Consider the following 10,295-nt stretch of genomic DNA (forward strand, 5'->3'; position numbering starts at 1 on the left):
ATTTGCAAACTGTGAAATTCGGCACAGACAAACACTTTGTTTTTTCACTACACATCCAGGTCCTAGCAGCTCCTTGCTGTCAGAGCCTGCTTAGAGGGGAGTGGCCTGGCCTCGAACCAGTGACAGCTAAATTCCTTCTGAAATCTATCTACTCTGTGCCTGCTCTGAATGTGCTTCTCCCATGGGCATTTCTCCACTTCTTTGATAAACTATTATTTCCTCAAAACGGTCTTTCATTCCATCCCATTGTGTACAGTATGTAATTAAATTCTACTCATGCTGAACTTAGCTGTGTGACCCACCAGGGCACAGCCAGCTGATGCCACTGGGCTCCCTTCATCCAGTTTTAACCTGCACCCTGAGAGTTTTCGTCCTTCAGACCTGGGATCCTGTTTCCACACCACAGGGAGAAGAATGAGAAAAACAGGGACATTTTCTAGGAATCTGGTTGTACAGTCACATATGAGACAAGTGGAAAAATTGCTTAAGGCTTTATTTTTGTTTTTATAAAAAATACTTTCATTGTGAACAGGAGTGAGTTCTGTTTTTCTATTTCCCTTTCTACCTGGTCTCTCTCCATTAAAAAACTGAATCAAGACAGTGTATAAAGAAGGATGTCCAGACTACACAGTAGTTAATAAAAAGTCATGGAAAGAAAAGCAAATGACCCCATGAGGAAAATTAATCACTGAAGTTAAGCTGCTGATGGCCAAGATGAAGAAAAGACTGCGGCAGACACAGCCCTTGCTGTTAGAGAGCTCTCCAGTGGAAAACACAGACTGGCTGCCATCACACCATTGGGCATGCACCCCTAGGCGCCACCCAGGCTGCTCGGAACACTGCAGTGAATGAACAAATGTGGATTTCAGAGCTCACAGTCCAGCATTAATTTTGAAAAGGAGTTTCTCACATGACACCTTGTAGAAAGAACTCTGAACAAAATTTCAGGAAACTGATATTATCTGGAACTCATTCTCTTACCACAATGTGACCAATTAGATGTACAAAAGCAAAAGGTAAAAAGATAATTTGAAAACAGTCATATCACTGTAATTTAAAATAACTCTGAAAAAAGTCATGAATTACAGAGAAAAATCACAATGCAAACTAAATTATATGATGCATCTCAATCAGTATTTAGAAGGAAAATTATATTTTAAATATATTTATTTAAAACCAGGAAAGTTTAAAAATAAATAACTTAAAATGCAACTCAAGAACTTAGAGGAAGATAAATCAAATAAACATAAAGAACATAGAAATATGGCCAGCATGGTGCTCAGGCCTGTAATCCCAGCACTTTGGAGGCTGAGGCTGGTGGATCACCTGAGGTCAGGAATTCGAGACCAGCCTGGCCAACATGGCGAAACCCTGTCTCTACTACTTTTATTACAACCAGTAAGATAAAGCCAATGGAATAAGGTGCAGAAAGGATAAGAATAGAAGACGAAGAAACCAAACAAACAGTCCTCAGTTGCCTACCCTCCTCCCCAAATCAAGACAGTCAACTAAGAAAACTTCTTAGAAGATCGACATAAAAAATGAATACTATTCCTATACACCAACAATTAGAAAATGCAAAAGGAAAAGATCTTATTCACTGTAGGGGAACAACAACAAAAAGAAAATTATGAGTGTACCTAGTAAACCTAGGAAAACATGTACATACTTTTCATTAAAAAAAAAAAACCCAGTGTTTATCGAAAAACTTTAAACCTGAATAGAAAGACATCCCATATTTATGGATGGTGTTCATGTCAAACGAATATATAAATTCAATGCATTTCCAATCAAAATTCCAGTGCAGGTCTATGTGAAACTTGATACATTGCTCATAAAATTCAAATGGGGAAAGAAAGGGCCAAGAATAGCTAAGATAATTTTTATAATGATAGCAAAATGGAAAGACTTAGATCTCAACTCATTGCAACTATGACCAAAAAAGATTTTATCTTTCCCAATGGAAAATTTTGCTTTTTCATTCATTCATTCATCCATTTATTTGTCGTGTTTTAAAACTCTACTGTGTCCCAGGCTCTATTCTTGGCTTTGAGAATAGATCAAACAACAAAACCAACAAAATGCCTACCCTCAGGGTGCTTACATTCTAGCAGGTGGGTCAAGTAATAAAAAGCATACACTACAGTCGTGGACAGTGGTGAATGTTATGAAGAAAAATTAAGTGAATTAGGGAGGGCTCTATTTTTAAGAGGGTTAAAAGGGAAGGCCCCTCTTGATAATGTGATATTTGAACAGAAACCTTGAATGAGGGCCGGGCACGGTGGCTCACGCTTGTAATCCCAGCACTTTGGGAGGCCGAGGGGGGTGGATCACGAGGTCAGGAGATCAAGACCAGGTGAAACCCCGTCTCTACTAAAAATACAAAAAATTAGCCGGGCGTGGTGGCGGGCGCCTGTAGTCCCAGCTACTCGGAGAGGCTGAGGCAGGAGAATGGCGTGAACCCGGGAGGCGGAGCTTGCAGTGAGCGGAGATTGCGCCACTGCACTCCAGCCTGGGCGACAGAGCGAGACTCCGTCTCAAAAAAAAAAAAAAAAAAAAAAAAAAAAAAAGAAACCTTGAATGAGGTTCAAGCAAGCTGTACAGCTCTCTGGGGGAAGAGAAATAGCAGGAAGAAGAAACAGCAAGTGCAAAGGCCTGAACTGGGAACGCAGTCAGTGTGCAAGGAATCACAAGTGTTTCTGGAACACAGCAAGAGAGAGAGAAAGTGCAGTAGAAAATGAGGTACAAACTGCAACCAGCAACCAGGATATAGGAGGTCTTATAGACACAGTAAGACTGCGAATGTTATTCTGAATGTGAGCAGGGAAGAGCACGATCAAATGTATTTTTAAAGACACAACTCGGCCCGGCAAGGTGGCTCACGCCTGTAATCCCAGCACTTTGGGAGGCCTAGGCGGGTGGATCACCTGAGGTCGGAAGTTCGAAACCAGCCTGATCAACATGAAGAAATCCCGTCTCTACTAAAACTACAAAAAATTAGCCGGGCGTGGTGGTGCATGCCTGTAATCCCAGCTACTCGGGAGGCTGAGGCAGGATAATCACTTGAACCTGGGAGGTGGAGGTTACTGTAAGACGAGATTGTGCCATTGCACTCCAGCGTGGACAACAAGAGCGAAACTCCTTCTCAAAAAAAAAAAAAAAAAAAAGAAAAAGAAAAAAGACATAACTCTGTTGCTATGTAGACAGAAAACTGTAGGGGAGCAAGAGATGAAGGGGTGAACTAATTAGGAGGCCATAGAGTAGTCCAGGCAAAAGGTGGTGGTGGTTTGGCCCTGAGTGGCAGTGTGGGAGGGGGTGATGAATGGCTGGCTTCAGAAAGTCTGTTTTAAGGTAGAGCTGTCAGGATTTGCTAATGGATTGGATGTCAGGCACAAGAGAGTCTGGATAGCCCCAAGGTTTTCAGTCTGAGCAACTGGCAAAGTGATATATGATACGACGGAATGAATATTTTACATGTCCGCAGGGAAGGAAGGAGCATCCACCAAAAGTTGATGAGACGACTGGTTGTCCACGTGTAAAAATAAATTAGATTCATACCTCACTCTGCATAAGAGGTTAAGTTCCCCATGTATTGATGACCTAATGAAAAACGCAAAACTTTCATATTTTTTTCTTTTTTCTTTTTCTTTTTTTTTCTTTCTTTCTTTCTTTTTTTTTTTTTTTTTTTTTTTGAGATGGAGTTTTACTCTTGTTGCCTAGACTGGAGTGCAGTGGCACTATCTTGGCTCACTGCAACCACCACCTCCTGGGTTCAAGCAATTCTACCTCAGCCTCCAGAGTAGTTGGGATTACAGGTGCCCACCACCATGCCCACTAATTTTGTATTTTTAGTAGAGACGGGGTTTCACCATGTTGGTCAGGCTGGCCTCAAACTCCTGACCTCAGGTGATCCACCTGCTTCGGCCTCCCAAAGTGCTGGGATTACAGGAGTGAGCCACCGGACCTGGCCTACGTTTTATATTTTAAAAAGAAAAATAAGGCACTTTGGGAGGCCGAGGCAGGTAGATCACGAGGTCAGGAGATTGAGACCATCCTGGCCAACATGGTGAAACCCCATCTCTACTAAAAATACAAAATTAGCCAGGCATGGTGGCGTGCGCCTGTGGTCCCAGCTACTCAGGAGGCTGAGGCAGGATAGTTGCTTGAATCTGAGAGGCGAAGGCTGCCGTGAGCCGAGATCATGCCACTGCACTCCAGCCTGGGCAACGGAGCGAGACTCTATCTCAAAATAAATAAATAAATAAAATAAGAAAAATAATTATGGCGTTATTTATAAGTAGGACAGGGTTTCTTAAACAAGATGCAAAAACAAAATCAAAATAATTAAAAATAAATAAACTGTATTATTTAAAGCTTATAAAATGTTCTCTGAAACAAAAACCCAAAAACAAATTGAGAAGACAAGCCACAGAGTGAAAGGAGATATTATTAATGCATATAAATGACAAAGAATTAGTACACAGGATATACAAAAAACACCAAAAAAAATCAATTTGAAAAGGACACACCTACAAAAAAAGGCAAAATATATGAAAAGGCCAAGGACCGAGGAGGAAATTGAACGATCAATCCAACAAATGACAATTGCTCAAACTCATCAGTAATCAAGGACACACATAATGAATAGCCTGCATCATCGTTTGATACTTATCAGCTTAGCACAGATGAAAGTGTCTGACAACGCAAGAGTTAGTCAGGAAAAGAAGACACAAGAAAATTCCTATATGCGACTGGGAATTGTCAATTCCTGAAATCAGTGAGAGAAACAATTTGGCAAGAAGCAAATCTGCTTCTTGGATGTACAGTGCAAGGAGACAAATGGCAGTATTGTTTATACATCTGTAAGAGCTAACACTTGGAAACTTTTGGAAGAAACAGTCCTCCACAGGCTTCCTGTTCTCCTACAGGTCTTACTGGGTGCACCAAGACAATAAAGCCTTGACTCTTCTTTACTGGATCCATTTTTCAGCATCGTAGTTGCAGGGAGGAACCTCAAAGGAGCAGGCTTGCCTACTGCCTGCTGTAGGTCCACACGGTGCCCCAGCTCAGTGGTCCTCTACTGTGACTTGACTCAATGCATGTGCGGGAGTCATAGGGTCTCTGCATCACCCCGTGGTCATCAGGGCTTGGGGCACGAGTGCAAATACACTGACACTGGCCATTGCTTTACTATGACAAATAAATGAAGTCTTTTGTCTCTGATTCAGAAATCTTGTCTTTTGCCAGCATCCATGAGGCGGCAGCCTCACTTGTGTATCTGTAAGTAGTGAGTGAAATCTCAGCCTCTTCACAGTTCTTGACAGAAGCCACCCAAATATCCATTATCATCATCATGATTAAATGGTATGATTCACGTGAAATGGAGATAGAGCAGGGATCCCTTTGAGGGGCCTGCCACTCCTCCCAACCAAGCATGGAAATAAAGAAAAATCTTGAGTTCCTTTGAGGGAAATTCCGGGCACCTAGCTAGCCCTGAGGAGTAAGTAAGCAACCTGATAAGCAAGAAGGTAACAAAAGCTAAGACAATAGCCGAGGAAGTTAGAGCCACCAAATGTCTGGTTCCCCATAGAAACTAAAGACATCACTTAATATATATCCCTGAGTTGTTTGCAAGAAACCTAGACTCCCACCAAATGGAAAATGACATCTGCTGGCACATAGACCTTAGATAACAGAGGAACTGGGGACTGAACTCTGACTGCTATTTTTTGCTCTGAATTTCTTCCTGAGTGGCCTGGAGGAAGTCATGCCTACAGGTGGGAGCTCAACATTCCTTTCTGTGGACCCCTAGGCTTTAGACAAAGTTTCACTCCCTTAACCAATTCGCAAATCAGAAAATCTTTGAATCTACCCATGACCTGTGCCTCGCCCCACACTTCAAGATATCCCCCCTTTTTTGGCCAAACCAGTGTAAGACCTCCATGTATTGATTTATGACTTTGCCTGTAACTTCTGCCTTCCCACCTTTAAAAACCCTTACACTCAAGCCATTCGGGAGTTTAGGTCCTAAGAGTGAGCTATCTGGTTCTCCTTGCTTGGTGTCTTGTTATAAACGCCTCACTTTTTTCACTGCAAATCCCACTGTCAGTGTTTGGCTTTGCTATGCCAGGATGGGTGGACCCAAGTTCAGTTTGGTAACAATGAAATGCAATACATTAGTTAAATGAAGGTAGCTACATCTGTTGGCATTATTAAATTGCAAAAACATAATGTTCAGTGAAAAAAGCTTGCTAGAGAGTGATGTAATCAACAAAAGTTCAATACTTTGCTATATATAGTTTACGGAGCCATTCATCTGTAGTATTAATATAGCGTCATTCTGCGGATGAAAAACATCAGTTTAAGGACAGGGTGGGAAGAATGGAGGGGCTTCCATGATCCTCGTGTGTGTTGTTTCTTAAGGAAAAAAGAGCTGAAGCAAATCTGCCAAAATGTTAGTTTTGTACATGAGAATATAGGCGTTCATTATGTTGTTGTTATGCTTTTCTGGATATTTGAAGTCATCCATAATTTCAGAATATCAGTGATGATGGAGCTTCCCATTTTGTACCATCAATCCGTCTAAGATTCACAGAATTACCTCACATTTCCCTTTAAATATGAATCTTGGTTCTCACAGTTGGAGGTTTAATGTTTCCAAAGGTATAAATATGGTTTTTTGTTTTTGTTTTTTTGAGATGGAGTCTCAAACCCGCCTCCCGGGTTCAAGCGAGTCTCAAACCCGCCTCCCGGGTTCAAGCGAGTCTCAAACCCGCCTCCCGGGTTCAAGTGATTCTCCTGCCTCAGCCTCCCGAGTAGCTGGGACTACAGTCATGCACCACCACGCCCAGCTAATTTTTGTATTTTTAGTAGAGACGGGGTTTCACCTTGTTGGCCAGGATGGTCTCGATCTCTTGACCTCGTGATCCTCCTGCCTCAGCCTCCCAAAGTGCTAGGATTACAGGCGTGAGCCACCGCGCCCAGACAAATATGTGTTTTTGTAGGTGGAAACTTGTGTCAAATTAAAACATCCTCTATACCAGAAACCTGGGAAAAAACATCATTAATTGGCCTGACAGGAAATCGGACAGTTGTTTTTTTTTAAAAAAAAAAAAAAACATTAAAGTCCTAATGTGGAGGCAGAGAAAAGACCCATGCTGCTCACTGTCTGTGGCCTGATGCCTCCATCTTTTTCTGCGGGGCCTTTGTCCCGGGTCCCCCTCTCCTGACCCAGATGAATGAATGAAATGAACTAATGTGTACACAGACTCTGTGTACATATGGCTTTGATTTGGGAGAAAAGATGAATCACTCTGAGCTGGTAATCTGATCTTTGCCCTTCTGCTAGTAAACAGTTGAAAGATAACTCAATACATTCTCTGCCTGCCTTTTAAAACCAGAATAGCAAATAAAAGCCCTAGAGGGGCCTGGTTTGGATGGGGGAAGCCATTTATCACCTTCAGGGAAAAGAGAATGTAAATAGATCCACATTTATTCTCCGGTCCTCCCGTGGCCAGGACAGCCTTAGAAATACTCACCTTGTTTCAGTTAGCAGGCCAAGGGTCAGCGGTCAAAAGAGCTGCTCCAGCAAGCTCTGTGTGGTGCCTCAAACAGGCCACACAAAGAGATGCTGTTTAAAATCGGAATTCCTTTCACCCTGAGTAAGTTTCCAAAGCAAAGGGGTCACCCGGTGAGTGTTGGTGGAGTCCTCACTGTTTGTCCTGCCTCTTGCTACGGAGGACATCTGGCAAAAGCAGATCAGAAATTGAAAGAAGTCTGTCCCAGGTCTGCCCTCCCCAAGTGGTGGAATTTCTCATGCGGTTGTTGCTTGGGGTGTGCCACTCTGTACTTGAGTAGGTGGAGGGTGAACAGACTGATCGGCTGGCTATGAGATGAGAGCAGGATGATGATCATTCACTGGGACGTGTCTGGCCAACTGGGAAGAGTCAGGTAGCTCAAGGCCTGGAGATTCTCATCAGGGAGAGCACAATGGGGCCAGGCCTACAGCTGAGGTCCAGGCACAGAGGCTGGGCTGTGAGAACCAGTGTCCTCAGTGACTGCGACAATGACATGTCCTCTATCACCACCTGCTACCGTGAAGCCCCAGCCCTGGCTCACCTGTAGACTCAGATCTGGGTCTGAGAGGGAGGCTTGACTTCAGCCCCTCTCATTAACAGAATCCACAGCACCAGGGCTGAGAGTGGTGGTAGGGCCCAGGAACAGTGATATCCAGTAGAATAAGCGTGACCCCTTGCGGCCCCCCGCAAACCAGAGGGAGTGCCAGCACCTCCGCCCAGCCTCAGGCAGCTGACTTCACTAAAGGAAGCCAAAAGGAAAGAAAAAGGTGACAAGTGTGTTTTGATGGCTGATGCACAGGATCCCAGAGAACTTTCAGAAATCAGCTGGGAGTTGGGAGGATTTTTGAATTGTCCTTTTGCAATAGCATGTTGAAGAAAAACTAGCTAAATATACTTTACGTGTAATTCCATGTCAATATGCATTTCTTAGGTGGCAATCAAAGGCAAGGAGTTCCTGTGCCAAATGGTATTGCCAATATTAAGGTTCTTGATACAGTGTATATTTTGTTGTATTGGTTTGCTGGGGCTGCCAGAACAAAGTTCCACAAATTGGTTGCCTTAAACAACAAAAATGTATTGTCTCACAATTTCTGGAGGACAGAAGTCCAAGAACAAGGTATTGGCAGGGTTGTTCCTTCTAAAGGCTGAAGGAGAATCTGTTGCAGGCCTCTCTCCTTGGCTTGAGGACATCCATCTTCTCCCTGTGTCTCTTCACATCATCTTCCCTCTAGGCATGTCTGGGTCAAAATTTCCCCTTTTTATTATTTTTTATTTATTTATTTATTTTTGAGATGGAGTTTCACTCTTGTTGCCCAGCCTGGAGTGAAATGGCACAATCTTGGCTCACTGCAACCTCCACCTCCCGGGTTCAAGTGATTCTGCTGCCTTAGCCTCCCAAGTAGCTGGGATTACAGGTGCCCACCACCAAGCTCAGTTTTTTTTTTTTTTTTTTTTTTGGTATTTTTAGTAGAGACGGGGTTTCTCCATGTTGGCCAGGCTGGTCTCGAACTCCTGACCTCAGGTGATCCACCCACCTTGGCCTCCCAAAGTGCTGGGATTACAGGCATGAGCCACCATGCCTGGCCCAATTTCCGCTTTTTATAAGGACACCAGTCATATTGGACTAGTTATATTGGATTAGATGCCCACTCTACTCTAGTATGACCTCATTTTAACTTGATCACATCTTCAAAAACTCTGTTTCCAAATGCAGTTGCATTCTGAGGTACTAGGGGTTAGGATTTGGACATAGACATTTTGAGGGACACAATTCAACCCTTATTTGCCAAATCACTTTTTAGAATGATTAAGGCAATTAACAATCTTATTAAAGTGAAGAAACAACCGACAGAGTGGGAGAAAATATTTGCAAACTACCCATCTGACAAGGAATTAATAACCAGAATATATAAGGAGCTCAAACAACTCAACAGGAAAAAATCTAGTAATCCAATCAAAAATCAAAATAAAAAATCAGAAGTGAATAGACATTTCTCAAAAGAAGACTTACAAATGGCAAACAGACATATGAAAAGGTGCTCATCATCACTGATTATCAGAGAAATGCAAATCAAAACTACAATGAGCTATCTCACCCCAGTTAAAATGGCTTTTATCCAAGAGACAGGCAATAACAAATGCTGGTGAGGATGTGGAGAAAAGGGAACACTAGTACATTGTTAGTGAGAATGTAAATTAGTACAACCACTATGGAGAACCGTTGAGAAGTTCCTCAAAAAACTAAAAATACAGCTAGCATATGATCCAGCAATCCCACTGCTGGGTCTATACCCAAAAGGAAGGAAATCAGTATATTGAAGAGATATCTGCACTCCCATGTTTGTTGCAGTACTGTTCACAATAGCTAAGATTTGGAAGCAAATTAACAGTCCATCGACAGATGAACAGATAAGGAAAATGTGGTACATATACACAATGGAGTACCATTCAGCCATAAAAAGAATAAGATCCTGTCATTTGCAACACGGATGGAACGAAACTGGAGGACATTATGTTAAGTGAAATAAGCCAGGCACAGAAAGACATACATCACATGTTCTCACTTATTTGTGGGATCTAAAAATCAAAACAATTGAAATCATGGACATAGAGAATAGGAAGGATGATTACCAGAGGCTGAGTGGGATAGTAGAGGACTGGGGAGATAAGGTGGGAATGGTTCATGGATACCAAAAAAAAAAAAAAAAAAAAAAAAAA

The 10,295-nt window shown here is 42.5% G+C and overlaps 1 long non-coding RNA gene across 1 annotated transcript; it reads right to left on the reverse strand.

The window, feature by feature from the left end:
• Nucleotides 1–4,341: 4,341 nt before the first annotated feature.
• On the reverse strand, nucleotides 4,342–9,812 carry LOC129489938 (uncharacterized). The gene is made up of 3 exons (XR_008660129.2): nucleotides 9,589–9,812; nucleotides 7,539–7,744; nucleotides 4,342–5,278 (listed from the first exon to the last, which is right to left on the reverse strand). It is a non-coding gene; the product is annotated as an uncharacterized lncRNA (long non-coding RNA).
• Nucleotides 9,813–10,295: the final 483 nt, after the last annotated feature.

The sequence above is a fragment of the Symphalangus syndactylus genome, chromosome 9 (genome assembly GCF_028878055.3).
Source record: "Symphalangus syndactylus isolate Jambi chromosome 9, NHGRI_mSymSyn1-v2.1_pri, whole genome shotgun sequence".
NCBI classification, from domain to species: Eukaryota; Metazoa; Chordata; class Mammalia; order Primates; family Hylobatidae; genus Symphalangus; species Symphalangus syndactylus.